Source organism: Dermacentor silvarum, chromosome 1 (assembly GCF_013339745.2).
Source record: "Dermacentor silvarum isolate Dsil-2018 chromosome 1, BIME_Dsil_1.4, whole genome shotgun sequence".
NCBI classification, from domain to species: domain Eukaryota; kingdom Metazoa; phylum Arthropoda; class Arachnida; order Ixodida; family Ixodidae; genus Dermacentor; species Dermacentor silvarum.
Window position 1 is genome coordinate 17,060,716 of NC_051154.1, and position 21,207 is coordinate 17,081,922.

The window sequence follows — 21,207 nt, forward strand, 5'->3', positions numbered from 1 at the left end:
TGGATGCGAAAGCATCAAATGGTCCACTGAGCGAACAAGCCGGCGTCTGTAGCAGTAAAACGGCACCTAAATTCACATTGGCTGCGACGGCACGTTACAAGCGCGCCTCGACGGAGCAGAGTGGGTGAATCGGAACACCTGCTGCCGCGATAGCGCCCCAGGTGTTGCGTGAGGGGAGAGGGCATCGCCGCGACGCCACGTCACCAGCGCGCCTCGACGGAGCAGATACGGCGACGCGACTCCGCGAGGCGAGACGGGTTGTCGGCGAGGCAGTCGTGTGACGCGCGCGTTATGGTGCCGCCGTTTCGCTCTCGGAAGCCGGCGCACGATTCGTATGTCTCTCAGTCACACCCGGTGGGCTTAGCTGCTTCGGCGCCTGTCGGCCGGCCGCTGCTGCTTCCTTGGTCTCGTCGTGCAGGACGTCGGTGGAATGCGACGTCCTTGATTTCTCAGCAGTATCGTCGAAATAATTTCGGTTTACAGGCAACATGCTAACGTACTAACTGCACAAAAAAATTACCTGCACCAATTTAATCCCAAAACTCGATAACTTACGTCACAGCAAAACTCGAAAACATTACTCGCAGCGCAAAACTCTAAGGATCGCTCAGCGGCGTCCAATTGGACATTAATGCTTTCGCATTCACAACTCATAAGAAGTGCTTAGGTGTCTTCAGATTTTTTCGACTTATCTTCTGCGTTTATTTATTCACCTAAAGCAACCGAAAACGAAGTCAGCGGTCTAACTTCACTGTTTGTTCTCAAACAGTGGCCAGTGAGAGGAAAAAATAAAATAGAATTCAGAACACGAAACACTGGAAACTAAGAAAACCAGCAATTTAGATTTTGTCCGCATATATTTTTTCGGAAGTTAGTCCAAACAAAGTGAAAGGTAGTAAAACGCGTGTCTTAATATTTCTGCATATGCATAGAAGCTGGACTTAAGAGGAAGCTTTAGCTCGAGGCCCAAATCCAATTTCCATGTTAAAAAACATGTAAAACACAGAAATTCTCTGCCATGACAACCACTGGACCGACTCGTATGAAATTTGTTGCATTAAAAAATAGTTTATTCGTGGCAAAAATGGACAGTACAGGGACTATGTTATACAAAATAGGGTCCCAACATCAAATATTGCACCAGGTTCCTCAACAGGAAATATAAATAATTAATACATTAGCAGCAGAATAACAGGTAATATCATAGATAACTGAACAAAGATATCAAACAAGACAGTATTAAGTATTCAAGAGCATGGATGGTAATTTTCTTGGTAAAAACGCAAGCACCAAAAGTCCACATATAACACTACAATGACTACACAATTGGTAGTAGTTAAATTCGAGCAACTGTAGGAAGCAGAATTGTGTTTTAGGACCTTATACATTTTAAGAAAATTCCCAAAAATTGTTGAGTAAAAAAAAACAATAGAATCATGAAGTACACAAATGCGCAACTGTGCACCAAAAATAGATATCGCAGTCCTGTAAACAGAATCGCTTGTGATTTTAAAATTTACAGCTTGCGTAAAAATGTTACAATGTTTACGAGGGCTTTGCAAAACTACTACTTACAAATTAGTCGTATTTTTCAGAGCGATATAATATACTACATCAATTTTGTTCGCTTTATAAGGTTCGGTAGTACTGTTTACTGAATGGCATTGTTATTTATTACTGAGTTCACAGGTTGAAAACTTCATACTTAAGTTTTGTCGAACTTTGCAGTCTTCAACAATTTTATAGACCCTTGCGCCAGTAAACACTATACATCATTATCATCAACAATTGTTATGAAGAAAACGAAACCTGACGGCCGTAATAACAAAATCTTCTTTCTAAAATGATTACAGGTTAACATTTTCTTTTAAATGCAGAATACTTCATCAGTTTCGGTGCAGTGAATGCCTAACAAAATAAATTTCTAATTTCTGTGTATTTAGGTTGAAGCTCCCGAGGTAAGCTTTATTATAAGTCGTGATGTACGGAAAAGCATTTTATAATCGGGTGATGTCCAAAAAAATTGTCAAACCGTTCCTTTGAGAGCAGCGCCTTTTGGATTGGCTCTTGGAATATCCTACTCGCTGTGTTGTCACCCCGCTTCCCTGTATTACGATTATCCTGAACCTAATAAAATGCACTTGTTTAATTTTTTTTTCTACTTCTCACTTGCAGACCTTTAGTAAATATAACACGTTTATTCGGTGTCTGCATGCTGGTGATCGTTTGGAAAGTGAGAAGTGAACACCTCTTTGAAAACTGACACGCCGTGTAGCTGAAGTTAAAAAATTCGGTATTACATTTCATACTGACAGGGGCATGAATTGTTTACATTTTCGGTGAACGTTTTTTACGAGCCAATCTGTCTTGCAGTGTTATCAGTCAGCACAAGACGTGCCTTTCTGCGTCTGAAGTTTCTCGAATGCTATCGCTGATTCTATCCGATGTCTATTGTCACCGAACCTTGTGTAAGCTGATTGTATGCGCGACACGAATTGTATAGTAGCTTATGAAAAGCACGCGGGCTGCTCCGATTACGCCGGAAGGTTCATTGAGCCATGTATAAAAGCCGACGCTTGACCCGCAGATCATATTTCGATGATCGCCTACTGTGTGGGCCGCTATCGTTATGGTTCGAGTGTCCCTTGCTTTCGTGGGTACATGTTCGCCCAATAAATGTTAGTTTTGTGATTCACAGTTTTGCGATGCTGTGTTCTTCGCCGTCGTCATAAAACGTGACATTATGTTATTGTTGTTGCAGTGGTGAAATTTGAAATATTAGAACTCTCTTGTAGAATGCCAGGCATCCACGTACTACGCCTATTCTCGAGAGGAAGCTTTATAACTCGGGGCCAACTCCCATTTCCCCATTCACGTATACGTGACACGCAGAAAGGCTGTCAGACAGCCGCTAAGACCGATGGGAATGAAATGTGTTGCATTTTGAAGCCGAATTCATATGCTGCAGAAAGCATAATCTTAATGCCTCAAATGTATTGCAAAAAAGAACGCCTATAAGTATTGACATTTTCAAGGAATTGAAGGGTTAATTTTGCAAATGCGTAACTGGATCTTCCCCAAAATACATATAGCCGTCTGTAAATGGCAGTAGAGCGTCTGAAGTGGACCTTGTTTGGCGTACTATTTTACTGCCTACGTGAGAGAGAGAAGATCAAGGAAAGGCAAGGAGCTCAACAAGGCCGTGCTCGGCTGGCTAGCCTAGAAATTGAGAAAAGCGGTAAGTAGATTTGAAGAAAAGGTTGCCATTTCGCCCCTAGCGCTAGGCAGCGGTGCAATAGCTAGCGAGATGTGTGTAATGCGCAGTAGGCCTTAGACTGTTTCGTGCGGTGTTCGTTGGAGTGGTGTGACCCATGAGCTTTGCTTGGTTAATTGCTCCCTATACCATGGCGCATATGTATACTGGCTAAGTTAGAATTCGAAAATAGAGTTTAAAGCCTGCATAATTTTCTAAATAGTGAAGATACTACCATATCAATAAAAATAAAACCATTCACATTCTATTTGGGTCAAAGAAAAGAGGCTTAAAAATTTTGTATTCAGAGTTTAAATCTCATTGAACATAAAAGAAAGTCTTGGATGGCAGTGCTAACCTTCCCGTCACTGTGCCCAACTGTAGAGGCACCCCAAATGATGTACATTGTGAACAGTTACATCTAATCCAAGAAGGCGAAGTGGCGTTTCTAGGGTTCGTTTTCTTAGGCAAATAAATCTTCGACAAGAAATTTAAAAAAAATGTTCTATGGTTTCATCTAACCTACACATATGACAAATCAGTGAGGGTGCTGAGCCACTACTGTGTAAATAGAAATTTGAAGGTGGTATGCAACAGCGGAGCCTAATAATAGTTACTTCAATTTTTCTCGATTGACATAAATTACTTTTCCAGGGGTACAATAAGTGTTTAAATTCGGCGGAATTTGTCATAGATGGTACAGAGAATTCTCACAGCATCATTTGCCATAATCTTGCATGTGATCAAGGATGATGTAGGGAGGAGTTGCATTGCTGGGCCAGCTATCGACGCCTTTGTCAATGCATCTGCCGTATCATTTAGAAATAGTCCTGTATCCCCAGGTAGTCACACTAAATGGATATTAGTCAAGTGTTGAGGCACTAATGATTTAAACACTCGCGAAACCTGACATTCCTTAGGTGCTGTGAGTGAAGTACACAAGGACAAAGAATCAGTTACAAAGATAACATAATCTATTCATGGGCTTAATTTACGAAGTGCCAGTATTACTGCTAAAAAAAAAGAAAAATTGGTACAAAGTCTGGAAGCAGTAGGGAAAATGACCAGTCCAGAATAAGGCTGAATATACCAATACCACATTTTTCCTCGCTCTGCGTGGCATCAGTCGCTATGACCGCATTTGTTTGTGTTTTCATTAAATAATCCTGTAGAGTAGCCATTAACATTCCGTAAGGCAGGTGTTCTGTCTTACGTGGAAGAATATCGTCAAATTGTATGTAAAGAGAATTTTCCCCGTCGTAAATGGGCTTTACATCTCGGATTTTAACGTTCAATGGATCGAGAATAGTTTGTACGAGAATAACGTGAGGTGTATGAAATCGAGGCCAATAAATATTAAAAACATGCTAGGCTGAGAAATGAACACTTTTTGGTAACGTCTTACTGGTGATTCTAACACCCTTAAAATGTTTGTACAGCAAGTACTCGAAACCGAGTTACAAGAGAAGGAATTCTTGCTTCTAGATACAAAATAGTATTTGCTTCAAATTTAGGTAGCCCTAAACACAGTCTTAATACCTGCTTTTCTAAAAGAAGAAGAGGGCGAAGCTTGTAACCAGTCGCCCCAGAGTATAATACGCACCCGAATTCCAAGACAGCACGTACATAGATACGGTAGATTGATAATAAGGTGGCCGTGCGCATCCCTGATCGACTGTTGCTCAGCCTACGTAATAACCCCATCGCTCGAACGCCCTTTGCTGCAGTATAATCTATGTGCGTACGCCATGAAAGAGAACTATCGTATATAACACCAAGATACTTGATAGCATCTACTGGTGGAATGTTAGCGAGCAGGTACGACGGAGATATATGTACGGGGTCCTTCAGAGGAAATACAAGCAATGAGCATATGTTCACGTTTAGAGCCAGCCGAATTGAATTTAGCCAATCATCTAGAACAGATAAATACTTTTTCATGTTTTCCTAAAGTATGCGAATGTTCTCTGCCGATGAGAAGAATGTCATGTCATCCGCATACACGTAAGCATGCATGTCCTCTTGAGATGGGATGGAGCTCAGGTAAATATCAAATAATACTGGAGATAGCACTGCCCCCTGTGGAACTCCTTTAGCCTGCTTATTTGTACTAGAAGAAAAGCCATTCTGAAAGCAATAAAATTATCTGCCATTTAAAAATTGCGAAATCCAAGCTCGTAAATATTTAGGGAATTTAAGTTCTCGCAGCCGGCTTACAAATATCCCGTGTTCAACGCTGTCGTATGCCTTGGCGATATCAAGCATAACCAATGCCGCATACTGGCCGCTTGCGCCGTACAAGTTCTATGCGACTTTCCAGGTCAATATGCGCCTGCCATATTGAGCATCCCGGCCTGAATCCAATTTGACATGGGCTTAGAAGCATTATCTTATTTGTAATATTCATAGTGCGATCATGTAGGGCTCTCTTTATCAACTTTACAAAATTTGACGTTAGGGCAGTTGGCCTGATGTTGTCTAAGGTATAACCCTCTTCCGGTTTTTTAGATAATGGTATAATCTTTGCACTTTTTCATTCTGGTGGAATCCAAGCTTCTCTGACAGAATAATTTATTATGTTTAGTAGGTCTTCTTGCGACTCTTTATATAAGATTTTTAACATGGCCGAAGTGACTCCATCAGGGCCGGGAGCCGCATTCGAAATTTTCCGTAATACATTTGACAATTAATCCGCAGATATCTCCGTAAAATCTTCACCTATAGAGGAAATCAACGTAGGGAAGAGAAGCAGCGCTCTAGCCCTTTAGCAATAGCCTCCAATGACTCCACCATGTCTTGTGGGGATAAAACTAGATTCTACGTTCACGGGCAACGGAACTATTTTCGTATATCTAGAAAGCCAAATAGCGCCCGTCTGTTATTGAGTTTGGCAAGAAAATCAAAATGCTTTGTGTCATATTCATCTTTTGCTCTCGACACAGTACGTTTAAATGTACTTGCAACGAATTTATAGTGTGACCAATTTTTAGGGCATTTGTTATGTAATAATTTCTTCCCGGCGGCCTTTCACCTTCTATAATCTCGCAAGCAGTCATCATTCCACCAGCGTGAAGAGGATTTATCTTGAACTGTGTGAGCCTCAAATTCAGCTTTCCTACGTGACCACTTTAAGAGAGAGCAAATGCTTAATGTTTTTTTTTTGTTTTTTGTTTTTTTTTTTTTGTTTAGAATTCTCTTGAGATATGGTAGTCAATGATGACGGCAAATTACCTTGAAATTCACTGTAATTTATGTATGTTGCCGCCTGAGACACTAAGTAAGTCACCAGGCACATACTTTCAAAAATCACCGGAATGTGGTCACTATTTATGGCATAGTCAATAGTCGACCAAGAGGGTAGGCAAAGACCTGATTCGTTCTCAGAATGGCATATCCAGAGAACAAGCAGCTAAACCTCTAACAAATGTAGGATGTCCTGAAATTTGACATAAGAGGTTAATGTCCTGTGCCCAATGCCATAGTCGAGTACCGCATGGATCTGTTTTTAAACACCATGCCAGATGAGAGTTGAAGTACGTCACCCGCCAATATAACATCATTTCCGCTAGAGGAGAGTACACTATCCAGAGGCCATGTGTCGTGAACCCCTGAAGGATAGTATATATTTGCGATGAAAAATGAACGACATAAATTAAAGGTAGACTTAAGGCTATTACTAGAATTTCGAATTCAGGGGACAGAAGTTTCAATGCTATCCTTGCTTTGTGGCAAATTCTGGTAGATACTAATGTAAGTAATCCACCACCTTTTGTAGACCGTTCTAAGCGAAAAGAGCGATAAATTCTGAGATTAATTTTTTTTACGGGGTAAGCGTAGTTTCTTGGAAAATAAGTATATCTGGATTTAATTGAGCAGCGAAACACGACAAATCTGTGGAAGCTGCAAAAATTGAACGACAGTTCCACTGCAATACTTTTAAAGATACTATGGTGGAGATAGTATTCCACTAGCAACAACCTTCTCCAAGATACTCTCCTTGATGACATTATTAGGCGGAGACCTTTTGTTCTTATTTTGTAGCGACAATGAAGATATATGGTTAAATGGTGACTGGCTACGTTTGTGAGCTCGAGCATTGTAGCGTCCCAAATCGGCAGGGTATATTCTTTGATTATTTCCATCGAGGCAGCCCCCTTTCATCAGCGTCGCCCAGACGGCGACATTGCCTGACACCGACGGTGAGGGGCAAACAAGCGCCCCAAATCGGCAGTGCGCATCCTTTGGGTGCCTCCCCCGATGCCAACCCCTTCATCAGCAGCCGCCTACCTGGCGACCCAGCCCGACACCGGCTGTAACGCGATGGCAAAGACGCTCACTTAAAAGCGACCACAACCGCCACCCTTCGTGGAAGCTGGGACCAGCGCGAAGGCCATTCTCCCGACCCTGGCAAGATGACCGTCACGGAGAGTAAGAAGCCAAGTCGAAGAATTACCTGAAAGGAGTGTGAACTCCCTGTTTCCAGATGGCTTCGTCCTTGCTTCGGAGGTTGCACATCAGAGGCGAGTCCTGTGAACAATACGACCCCTCTCATTGGCCGCACCAAGGTCATCAGATTCCCTAGTCGGGTCACCTAGGGAAGACGACTGCTTTATAAGCAGACGCCTTGGGTGCCGTGGTGTGTCCTGACGTGTTCTGATATGTGCTCAGACATGTAGTGAGCTGAGACTTTCAAAGTGCTCCCCCATGGAGTGGGCTTCCATATTTGGAGCCACTGTAAATATGTAGAATAAACACTTTTTTCTCTCTCTCTTACTCCCGGACGTACTCATCCCTTTGGCTGAAGGACCACCGGGCCAAACGCTAACCTGAGACCCAACAGCATCGAGCTCAACACCAGTACAGACGTGGAAGTCCAAGGGGTGATTTTAGTCGGAGCTCGCCGAAGGTTTAGGTATCTCACGGCTGTCATCTGAGGGAAACGAACTCCCTTTGTTGATATTACTTACTTCTTCTGGTGCTGGTAGATTAGAAGCTACAACAGGATGAGATGGAGCTATATTTACTAGGTTAGCCATCTGAGCACTGATTAGCTGGCATAAGAATTCTGAGAGGCTGGCGATTAATCAATCCATCTCTTTCGTCATTGCCTTTTCAACAGCTGCTTCAACTGCCTGTGCAAAGGTCACATCCGTGAAAGAAGGCTGATGTGCGGTAACTCCAGCGTATCCGTGGGCCCTCTCCTTTACAATCGTCATAGCGTCTCTCCTAGAGCCCGTCCTCTTATCCATAACTTCGAGCACCTAGATTCCTTGCCCACGAACTGGACAATTTGCATAGTCCACTGTGTGTGAACCTTCACAGAGGCTACATTTCTCATCTTCGGCAATGAAGTCGGTATTAGAGTGGCCCTCTCCACATGTGGAACGGCGCAATCCAGATTTGCACCCACCTGCACTATGATCGAATCTCCAGCAATTACGGCATTGAAGGGGGCGTGAAGCAAGAGGTTCAACCCTGAGGACAAGGGGCCATGCTTTGATTACTGATGGGCACGATGTACAGGGTCCTGAATATTTCGCTGCGCGTGTTCGAAAAAAGGTTTTGCGTTCACCGCTGCACTGTTCTTACTCAGATTTTGCAGAACTCGAATTTTTCAGAGTCGACTTCTTTTAGTATAACACTTGGCACAGTCAATTGCCCGCTTTTTAAAGCAAAAGTGCAAATTGGACTTCACTTATTGGGATGCGAGCGGCTGCAGCGGCGGCGCTAACATTAATTTGTGTCGCCGCCTGCCAGCTGCTTTCTGTAGCTGCCGGCTGGCGGCGACACAAGGCTGTGCTAAGGCCGGCTTTGCGGACGCCATTTTTCGGATACACGAAAGCAGTTTCTCATTATTGTCTTAAAAACAGGCGAGTAATCATGCCAAGTGTTATACTAAACGATGTCGACTGCAAAATGCGATATTTCTGCCAAATTTGAGCAAGAACAGTGCAGCGGTGAGTTCAAAACATTTTTTTAGAACACGCGCAGTGAAATATTCAGGACCCTGTACCAGCAAAAGTCGCAATAATGGACTCAATGGGGACCCTAATGTTTTCCACGATGCGATTGCAACGGTAAACTGCTATACAACTCCGGCCATGGCGAGCTTCTCCGGGGTTTCAGATGGGGTTATTTGAAAGGGAACTCTGTGCACGATTCCCTTGGTGCATGCAAGATGTGGTGCTATAAACGAACTCACCGGGACAGATGCAAATGATGGCACCATCTTCAGTAGATCCGTTACGCAAGCCTGGTCTGGAGACCTGCACACTGTGCCACCGCGACCGAACTGCCGGACATCGATGATACTCTGGTAGTGAGGAGTCACGGCATGAAGTTGCTCTTGAATTACTTTGGGGTTATTCAGCCTGATAGAGCCATTAGCCAAGGGCACCAGCACGACAGGAATGCTGCTCACGCCGCTGCGTAGAAAGGTATCAGGATTGAGAGAGGCTGTTCAGGCGGAACGCCCCTGCCCAGGAGAGTTCCTGGACATCAGAGCGGCTTCAGATGAGTCGCTGCAAATAAAAGTGATGCAAGCTTAAATGCGGAAGAAATGAAAGCAAGAATCAAAACAAACGAAAAACTACCCGGTATTCAATCAACCCGGCGCAGAGTCAGAACGAGTTGTAAAAAGGCAGGAGAGTCGAACGTCCGTGCAGAATCCAATGGAGAACTGAGTGAAGTGGAACAATCTCGTCTTCTCTTGTTCCTCTTGCCTGTCCGTACTTAGCCACTGGTTTCTGCTAAAAAAATCCTTTTGCTCCTTACTCTGGGATTTGCCCAGCTTTTCCCAAATTTGTTATAAAATACGAGTTAGAATGCACTCATTTATTTACAAGCGTCTATCTTCACCGCGACCTTCTCTTGCTTGCTTACTTACTTCAGGTGATTTAAAGGTACACTAAAGGCACGTATTAGATCAACGTGGAATGTTAAAATACGATCACAGAAACCTCGAAATGGTTGTTTCGTGCCAAGAAAATACGTATGTTATGAGAAAATTGCGTCTGAAGCGTCCGCGTACCTCTAGCCCCATACTAATCGCTCGCCCTCTCGAGCGAGGAGTGGTGACGTCATGGTCTCATAGTGACGTTGTGCTGCCGGTGAGTAAAACGCCGCCCGCAGACGGCGCTACGGCTTTTTTGCGGAAAACGCATACGCGTGGCCAGAAACAGAACCAAGACAAAGCCGATGACAGTGCGAAAGCGGAAGGAAAAGCGTTCGCCGTATTGCAAACGTAATGATCATCGACGCTCGTCGCAATGGACCTTGTTGACGACACTGACAACGACACATTGGCCCGCGATGCTGGGCTCGATTTCAGCGATTTAAGCTCCGATGAGCGTGACATGCTGCTGAGGGATAACGCTGCCGGCCTCGTTGTATACTACGACGGCGGCCTCAACACCGCTCTTTCCGAGCTTGAAAGCAGCGAGGACTCCAGCAATGCGACGTCAGGCGACGAAGCTGGTCACCGTCTGGACGTGCCGTCGCGCGGACCGTTTGGGCCTCCCGCGTCATCACCTGGACGCGGCATTCTCTGCTGCTTGTAATTTCAAGTGCGAGTTTAGCGAGCCAGTAACACCAGCGCAAAACTACGCGATAACGGAACTACTGATACTCGAAAGCGCGCGGCGCCAACTCGAGGGAAAACGAAACCTTTACACCACCCATGCGATTCTCAAGGGTAACGCTAAAACGTTTTTTTTTTTTTCTAAGAATCTAATACAAGTACACAAGTAGCATTTTCTTCTGTCTTATAATTCAAATGATCTTTATTATCCGAGTGGTTGAGTACAAGTGACAATTTTTTTAGGAGTGTCTTCGTCATTACAATCTTAATTTGCCTGAAATGGTATGGTCGGCCATGAAAGTGCGAAGCAATGAGAATGGTGTTACTTTAGATATATTGCTCAGCTTTAACCTCTTTCAGCTAGTGCGCGACCCCAGCCGTGTCCAGGGCGCATCTAATTCTATTTTGGACGTAGTATTTGTTAGTGACAATTTCCCGAATGATCTGAACGCACTGAAATCTTGGACGGCATTTCTGATCATAAATTAGTTCCATGTACACTGCCTCTACCTGGTCTTGTCGGACACCGTGACCCTGTAAAAGTGTTCTTTCATTCAGCAGAGCAGACGACGCAGCAATAATGGCATGTCTCACTCACGAACTACATGATTTTATCTTTGTTCGGATAAAAGCTTAACCATAGATTATTTATGGTTACAATTCAAAGGACGCGTCTTGCGTTGCATCGGAAACTTCGTCCCGACAGTGCGAAAGATTACAAGAAAGCATAATCCCTGGATTACGCGCGAAATAACTCATGTGAAACGTAAAATTAGAAGGTTAGGGAAAACGCGAAAGTCTTGCTTAAGAAAGGCTTGCTTAGCCATTAATTATACAGCCCAGATTTCCGCACTATCCAAAATACACTCTTCAAGAATGCACTTTTTTGGTACCACTCTAGGAAACTTCATCAAAACTTCACCAGCAAAATTTTGGCATTATGTAAGTTCTATTATGACCAAAAGGATTCCCCTTCATTAGAAACAAAAGACAAGGCGGACCAATTCAATCGCTACTTCTAGTCGATCTTCACAATAGACAACGGCATATTGCAACATTGGCCGATCATCTCATCTAGCGGAAATAAATTATTAGGAACTCCCGAAATAACAGACAGTAGCATACTGTGTCTGCTGTTAAACCTCGATGAAAAAAAGAGCTGCGGCCCGGATGGGATACCGAACGCTTTTCTCAAACGGTATGCAGAGCCAGTTAGTAAATATCTTCGCCTGATATTTACAAAATCTATCCCCGATCACCAAATTCCTTCCGAATGGAAAGTTGTGAAAATAATCCCAGTACACAAATCTGGTGATAAGACGATCCCATCAAACTTCAGACCCATTTCCTTGACTTGCACCTGCTGTAAACTTCTCGAACATATTATTCCCAAATTCATTACTAAGTTCGTCGAAGCTAATGGTTTGCTGCACCCTAACCAAGACTGATTTCGGAGGGGCCTATCTTCCGTAACACAACTTATTGAGGCAATGCATGATCTTGCCCAAGGTATTATTGAACACTCTCAAACAGACAATTTTTATGGACTTTTCAAAGGCGTTCGACCGAGTTTCCCATGAAAAGTTAATTTTTCAGCTGGTTCACAAACATGGGAATGGGGCAGTGACTCGTTGGATTTGTAACTATCTGACCGGCCGTCAGCAGTTTGTAAAATACAGTGATCATGTTTCTGGTACACTAAACGTCACATCCGGCGTGCCTCAGGGATGCGTTCTAGCACCGATATTATTTTTGTTGTTTATAAATGATCTAACCAGCGATATTATTGTAAATATCAGGCTATTTGCAGACGACTACGTATTGTACAAACAGATTAGAGATTATTACAGTGACCAAATTGAGCTCAACAACGCACTGAACAAAGTAGCAAGGTGGTGTTTCAGTTGGCAGATGGTGATTAATACGGATAAAACGGTCGTGATGTCAAAAGCAAAAAAGAAAACAGCTTAGCCTTTTCTTACGGTTTTAACAACACCATGCTCTGTAACGTAAACCAGCAGAAATATCTTGGTGTTACAACCTCGTCTGATCTCAGCTGGACAGAGCACGTGGGAATCATAGCTGGGAAAGCTTTCAAGAAATTGTTTTTCCTGAAGCGGATGCTACGACACGCCAACCATGACACTAAACGTTTAGCATACATCACACTTGTCAGACCTTGTCAGACGCTTGAAAACGTGCAGCGGAAAGCGGTTAGATTTATCTTTAACCGTTATCGACGGCTGGATTCCCCGACAGAATTGTTACGTCATGCAGGATTACCTACACTCCAAAGTCGAGCTCAAGTTCATCGCCTAAAGTTTTTACATATGTTACTACACAACTGCTTTAAGATATACCACAGAGGATACGTTGAAACTAGGAAAACAAGACAAACACGTCACACACATGATTTCACACTTCAAGAATATTCATGCAACAACAACACATTTTAGTATTGTGTTTTCCCTAGTAGCATACGAGAATGGAATGGTCTCGACCGTCTTATAGTAGAACAGGATAAAATAGGTGACTTTATTGAACTAGTCCAAAGATCAGTTTAGTTTACACGCACTAAAGAACTTGTAAGCATATCTTTTTATGTTTTTCCTATCCTTGTATATATGATGTTTCTCCCTAATGGCGCGCTTTTGTCCGGACTACAGACAAGCGGCTGTAGCGCGGACAGATGTTTATAGTGCTGCAAGTGCTACTGTGTTGTGCCACCTATGACCGATTGTGATTGTGTCTGTGCTTCTTACTTTCTTTATCTCTACTTTGCTGTCACTTTACCTCCCCCTCCCCTCTCTCCCCAGCGTAGGGTAGCAAACCGGATCTTCCCATCTGGTTAACCTCCCTGCCTTTCCCCTTTCTTCTCTCTCTCTCTCTCTAACTTAGAAAGTTGCTTATGTCTATATTATGCGAACTACTACGCTTACTAGTACTATCCATTGTGCATGCCTTGTCTTCCTTCTTTGCTTATTTGTATTTTTGCCAACTGTTTTCTTGCTCCTGCCAATTATTGTTGTTTATGAGTATGCTATTTTCAAAACACCACACCTGTAATAACCCTACTAAAGGGTTGGCAGTATAAATTTAAAAAAAACTAGTGCCTGTATATACGAAGACAACCTGAAGAGTGATCTTCCTGAGTCCTCTTCTTCACAGGAACACTACACTTGTACTTGGGAAACAAGATGTAGTAGTGCTATCCAGTAAACACGATAAGAAGCCGAGTGCTAGAAGAATTGTGAACACGAAGCAGACGCATTCAATCATTACATGCATTACATACAGGAAAATGAAAATTAATTGAGGACCGCCTCCGCAACTGGGAAGCCGACGTGCTAGAACTCGGAACACTCTATCCAGTAGCGGGTGTTTGCCAATCATGGCAGCTGCTGGCGTGATCGCGTTCTCCAGGGTCAGTATTCTCCACTGCTGTAGCATTGACTGAGTGGGTGAGAAGTAGAATCCTAGACTACCAGTCTGTTGGTCACAAGTTCAAATCCCCGTGCCAAAATGGGAATTGTTCTTTCTTTACAACGTTCTCGCAAAGGATTTTGCGATTCCAGCGGCGGCACGGGCGGATGCCGACGGACATCAGAACGGCTCAATGGAACTATATGTGTAAAAAAAAAAATGTCGCAGTTTCACCTGAAAGGCGAAGCATCAATTGCGATAGCAAATTTGTAGAGAGCTATACGGAGTAATGTTATTAGCTTTATCAGCTGTATAAACTTGGACATGCAGCAGCACCGGCCAAACGCAGAACTGTTTTCGACGCCGTCGGCGTTTTGCCCGCGTTCGCTCAAAATGCGTGCGGCGTTGGTGACTGTTGCCGGAGCCTCTGATATAAATAGGCACTTGGTGCCGCAGCTAAACGTCGCCTCCCTTCCCTCCCCCTCCCTCCCCTCCCCCACGGCCTGTCGTGCGTTGGAAGAAAGCGCGTTTGCTCTACATATATGGTGATTGTAAAGGAGGAAAGAGACGCCTACTTCTGCAGCCCTTAAGGGAGCACGGCGCAGAACGCGCGTTTGTTCTCCGCCGTCCGTTCACTCCCCGTGAAAGCGCGCGCCCCTCGCGCCCTTTGACTCGCACATACAGCGTTCGGCGCGCGGCGACGATTTCATCTCCATTGACGTCATACGGAACCTCACGGCGACGGCGACGGCAGAAATCTGCTTTTGAGTGTCCATATAATTGCTATCGCAATAAAACGTTGCGAGGCGAGAAGGTGCTAAAGACTTCCGACGCTGCTCGACGAGTGTCCCGTTCTAATCTCGTCGAAAACCTCCGAGCCGCCCCCAGAGGCACCGGCAACAGTCACCAACGCCGGCGCGTTTGGTGCGAACGCGGGCAAAACGCCGACGGCGTCGACAACAGTTCTGCGAGTTGCTGGTGCTGCTGAATGTCCAAGTTTATACAGCTGATAAAACTTATATCCTTACTCCGTATAGCTCTCTACTAATTTGCTATCGCAATTGATGCTTCGCCTTCCGGGTGAAACTGCGACATTTTTTTCTCATAAAATGTCACAGTTTCGCCCTAAGGGCGAAGCAATGAATGCGATAGCAACACAGCAACGTCATACGAAGTAAGGTGAGCGGCTTTGGTAGCAACAACACGCAGAACTGTTGTCGACGCCATCGGCGTTTTGCCCGCGTTAGCTCAAAATGCGTGCGGCGTTGGTGACTGTTGCTGGAGCCTCTGATATAAATAGGCACTTGGTGCCGCAGCTAAACGTCGCCTCCCTTCCCTCCCCCTCCCCCACGGCCTCTCGCGCGTCCGAAGAAGGCGCGTTTGCTCTACATATATGGTGATTGTAAAGGAGAAAAGAGACGCCTACTTCTGCAGCCCTTAAGCGAGCACGGCGCAGAACGCGCGTTTGTTCTCCGCCGTGCGTTCACTCCCCGTGAAAGACGCGCCCCTCGCGCCCTTTCACTCGCACATACAGCGTTCGGCGCGCGGCGACGATTTCATCTCCAAATGACGTCATACGGAACCTCACGGCGACGGCGACGGCGACGCCGACGGCAGAAATCTGCTTTTGAGTGTCCATATAATTGCTATCGCAATAAAAAAGATTGGAAAGATACTGAAGGGACAGTTAGTAGGCAGTGGAAATACACTCGCCGAGAAATGTTCGCTGACAGACACAGGCGTTCGTACAGCCCAGTCATGCTTCAAGAAGCGCGGTAACGCTTTTATGGCCTTGTACGTGCAAGAGTGCTTACACCGGTGTCCTAATATATTTTGCTCTTAGAGCGTAGTCTGTCATCCAAATCTCAGCTCACTTGAAATGATTCCAATGTTTAGGAGAGCTTTGCGAAAGTCGTACTCACAGTTTGGCGGCATGACTTCTGAGTAGCTGTCTCCGCCGGTAGCTCAGTGGCTGGAAGTTGCGCTGCGGCGCACGAGGTTGCAGGTTCGGTCCCAGCAGTGGCGGTCGCATTTTTACGGGGCGAAAAGTAGGAACGCTAGTGTACTTATATTTAGGTGCGCATTATTGAGTCCCAGATGGTCAAAATAATTCCTGAGTCTCCCACTACGGCTTGCCTCATAATCAGATCATGGTTCTGACACGTAAAACCCCATAATTTGATAATAATGGTACATTTCACAGCGGTGTATGATGCATAATTTTGTCATGTTAGATGTCTCAATAGGTGCAGTAAGCTTACAGAATTAGGATATTGTTTTTTTATTTATGAGTTGAAAAATTGTGAACTTGATAATTTTTATAAAAGAATGGGTTGTCAAAATAAAAATGTGCTGGCTACAATCGGTAGATATTAAATTGTTATTTACATGCACAAATCACATCGAATATTCGGCGCAGTGGGTGCCGAGCATCTCGCCGTTCCCGCGCATGTATTCACAATTCCTTTTCGCCCCTCGTCGTATAACTGCTAAACTTTCTCTGCAGCAACACACACACCCAAAATACCCTGTCTTTCTGTGCGTTTTTCACGTCTTCTAGAGCAACGCAGGTTCTTGGGCTCGGGTTGTCAAAGAAAGCTTCGCTGTAAAAATGGGATATACCTATTGTTTTAGAAGATGCGTTGGAACTTCGTTTCAAATATCCAATATGCAATAATTAGGCGAATTCCTCGGAACTGATTTTACCCTGAAGGCATGTATTTTAAAACGACTTGAGACAGCTGTTAGACCAGGAATTATGAAAATTAGAATATTAAACTCTAGACTATTAAACTCTAGACTATTAAACTCTATTAAACTCTCTATCCTCTATAATTGGCTGCATGGAAATAAAGTCGTTATCATTACTATTACTATTGTCAGTGTTATTCCTAGGAACGTTAAATAATTGATTGCTTGATTGGAGGCTTGATTGATTGATTTTCTTGACGCAACAGCCAGTTGTGGCCGTCAAGTATAAGAGCGCGGACTTCGAGAAGCTTTCAGGTCGATACAGCTTCACGTTTTGTGCCTGAATGAAGCTGCATGATGTATAAGTCCTGACGTTCGATTTTAATTGAGTAACCTACACACCATCAAGAAATTCATGCACATAAGCGCTTACGCACTGCTATGTTCAGAGCAATTGAATGCGTCCGACGTGACATCCTCCCTTGTCTAGTAAGTTCTTCGGAGTCGGACGTACCATAACTCGTGGGCTGAAAAACTCAAATTAAGAAGCTCGCTGCGACGCTATTTTGTGTCTTTTCACAGTCATCTACACACACCACCGAATCCACCTTCGTCCGTTCTTTTTTTTTTTTTTTTTTTTTTTAGCTAAGGCACAGGGACCAGCCCTCACTTGCTGTTATCTTAAGGCCCACAGTATTACTTGGGGGGGAGCACTCGCAGGGCGGCTCCTCGCGGGTATCACTTGAAAAAGCGATCGACAGATGCACCCTTGTTATAGTCACTGATGGCTCATTAACGTTTTTATGGAGGTTTAATTATGCCAGGTCTCTAGAACTGGCTATAGCTTCCCCTCATGTTGCACGTAATATTAGCTGGCGTACAGATCTTGAGAAGTGATAGAGCGACCACTATATAATCCTCATGCAACATCCCCGAATGCACCCGCCAAAAACAAACCTGGTATCGAATGACAAACTAGCAGCTCTTTCGTCGTCATATACTGCTCATGACTTGGAAGGAGAAAGGGACTTTGATGCATCGGTGTCACCTATCCGTAGCGGATACTCCTGCGCTCACTGCAGTGAGCGCAGGAGTCACTGCGCTCCTGCAAGGAAAAGGAAATTAAATGATAAAGCGGCTCATGACACTTCAGAAAACCGCCTTATTCTCATGTCCAAGTGCGACATACAGCGCATCTTACGAGGCCTTAAGAGGAAGCTCGAGGGCTCCTATCCAAATATTTGGGAACGGAGAAATTATTTTCTTCGGCAGCCACGGCACCAAATTTCTTTACGTTTGCTGCATCAAAAAAGAAAATTTAAGATCTAGTGACTGTATGCAAGACATTTTTTTTTTACTTAGGCAGTCAATCTCTTTACAAAAATTGTTGAAAATTGCAAAATTTCAAAACACGAAACTGTCAAGTTTACATCTCTAATTCAACAATGAAAAACGATATCACAGTTCTGTTAACTTCAACTAATAATACACCTAAAAGTGCACAAAATGGACGTATTATACAACCTTCTGAAATATACCACTAATCAGTGAGTAGGACTTTTGCGCAACCTTTGTAAATATTGTAACAAATTCACGTCAGGTGTCAATTCTACATAACAATTGTCCGGTTTAGATGCTCTAGCGGATGCAGTTTACGGAAGTGCGATATTTGTTTTTGATGCACAGTTACGAATTTGTAAATTGCGTGCTTAAAGTTTTTTAGCTTAAATTATCGGCAATATTGTAAAAAAAGTTCCACCCCCTAATTCAAAATTTTGCTAACTGCAGTCACTAGAATTGAACCTTCTCTCTTAAATGCAACAAGCTTTATCCGAATCTTTCAAGGAATTGTCTGATAAAAGCATGTCAGCGTTTTACATGTATTTCAATTGGTGGTACCAGAGTTGGCCCCGACTTCAGCTTTCACGACGCATCGACTACCTGGAAAATCGTCTCCTCCTCGGAACTGCTTACACCAAGCATTTTTATTCCGAGTTAAGCGTACGTATGCTCTCTAACATGTTCGTGTGGCCACGATGACTTACAATTTTACCACCTACTCCTCGACTGACGCCGGCACATTACACATAGACAGCGCCTAGAACAAGAACTGCCTTCAATTGATCCGCGTCAGTCTTTTTTCACTTGCCAATGTGTACTTGGCAAGTGCCAAGCAAGTGCCATTGGCAAGTGATAATGTGCCCTTGCCAATGTGTGCAAAGTGCATTACAAAGCAATAAAAACACTTGAACGCTTTTTTGACACTGCTGCAATATGGGAGGAATATTGACCCCACATGTGTAGGTCAGTATCTGTGCTTCTTGAGGACGACGGGCTTGTGTAAACGTCTTTGACTAATAGTCAGCGAATTCACCGCTAATTTACTTCTTTCCTTCCCTCCTCTCTCTCCCTGTCATCTTTGTGTCCCCCTTTCCCGTTCCCCCGGTGTAGGGTAGCCAACCGGGCGTTATTCTGGTTAACCTCCCTGCCTTCTGGATTTCTCTTTCTTCCTCCTCCTCCCCTCAATCCTATGTGTGTGTGCGTCTGAAACAAACTTGTTTACCTCAGATGTACAAGTACTTGAAATCGTGAAACTTCTTGAGCGGACTTCCAGATTTAGCGTCGAACTGTCGATACATGTTCTTCTGTTATTCAAATGTTACCTATTCAAAAAAATTTACGATTTTCTTTATTTTTTACCTTATTTAATAAGCAAGTGAAAAGTAGTAGCCATTGCATTTGAGCGGCGACCACTGTAATATTTATTTTCATCTGAATAACGAAAATATTGAATACTAGCACTCTGCCATCGTCCATGAATATTAGCGTTCTTGACAGTTTACTTTCAACTGAGGAGCTCATCATTCTCGCAGGTCTTTTAGTTGTTTCTGCCGAACGCTTCTATGTTACTGTGCTGTAATGCTGCAGGCGTTCACTTCATTGTGCGCGATATAGCTGACAAAACACGTTCGCGCAGCCCAACTTGTCGACAAGCTTAATTACACAGTGTAAAATGGGGCATGTGTCCATTTTTCAACGTGCATGTCTGAGGAGTTCTATGGAGCCAGCCCACCGCTGCAGATTCTCTCAAGAAAATCTCCTCGGCGCGTCCTGCAGCGCCACCCAGTGCAGCCCAATAACCAGGCGTCGCTCTCAATGTCCACGCCGAGCGCGCAGGAGAATGCGACCCGGGCCTGTCACGAAGCGCTGTGCTCTAATCGCTCAAAACCAAGAACGAACCGCTCCATGACTCCACCCCTTCTTTAGTAGCATTCCTGTTCGTGTTTCTTGTGTTTTGAAGGCGTTTAACTGCGAGGCGCCGTTCAAACCGTATCCTTCCTTGGCGTTGCCACTACTTTATCGTTTGTGTGTGTGTGTGTGTGTGTGTGTGTGTGTGTGTGTGTGTGTGTGTGTGTGTGTGTGTGTGTGTGTGTGTGTGTGTGTGTGTGTGTGTGTGTGTGTGTGTGTGTGTGTGTGTGTGTGTGTGTGTGTGTGTGTGTGTGTGTGTGTGTGTGTGTGTGTGTGTGTGTGTGTGTGGTCTCTGTTTCAAATGTATCTCTACTGATATCTTTTTCTCGTCTCGTCGTGGCATTTAGCGGTCGGTTGCTACCGCCTTCCTGTGTCAGAGATGACTTATCTCCCTCGGAATGGACGTAGTCCGCGGGCTGAAACTTTTATATAGCGAGAACGCCGTCGCTTCTCTGGGGCATGCCCTTTGTACAAATTACGCGACTTGCGTCCAGCGGTGCTCATAGAGCTATTTTTAGCTTTTTCATTATATCCTGTCGGAAACGTGTTTTCTTGTCAGTGATGAGTTATAAGAACGATTTGTTTAATGTTACTTGTGCGACGGACACAAGAAAAAAGAAAGCACTGATTGTATTACAATTGCCGAAAAAGAAAGAGAAACAGATCTTAATTATATAGCCTGTTTCTGAACGGCTTAAAATATCGTATCGTATTTACTTTTTCAGCGGCTTTTATACGTCCATTAGGACGAATAAAATAAAGAGCACTATAGCACTCTTCAGTGCGCTATAGCGGTACATGTCCCGCATCCTACCAAGTGACTATTTGTATTCTTCCGTTTTAGATTTGATCATGTGACTAAGTTTGCACTCTCTCATCCTGTCTTGTTCTTGTTCGTGATTACGTTCGGAGAAAAAACTTTATTTGGGCGCTGCGCACCTTGTGTCGTTTCTTCTTCCGTCAACCATTCGTGTTTTCTTATAACTTGTTTATGACGCACCTTACTCGACTA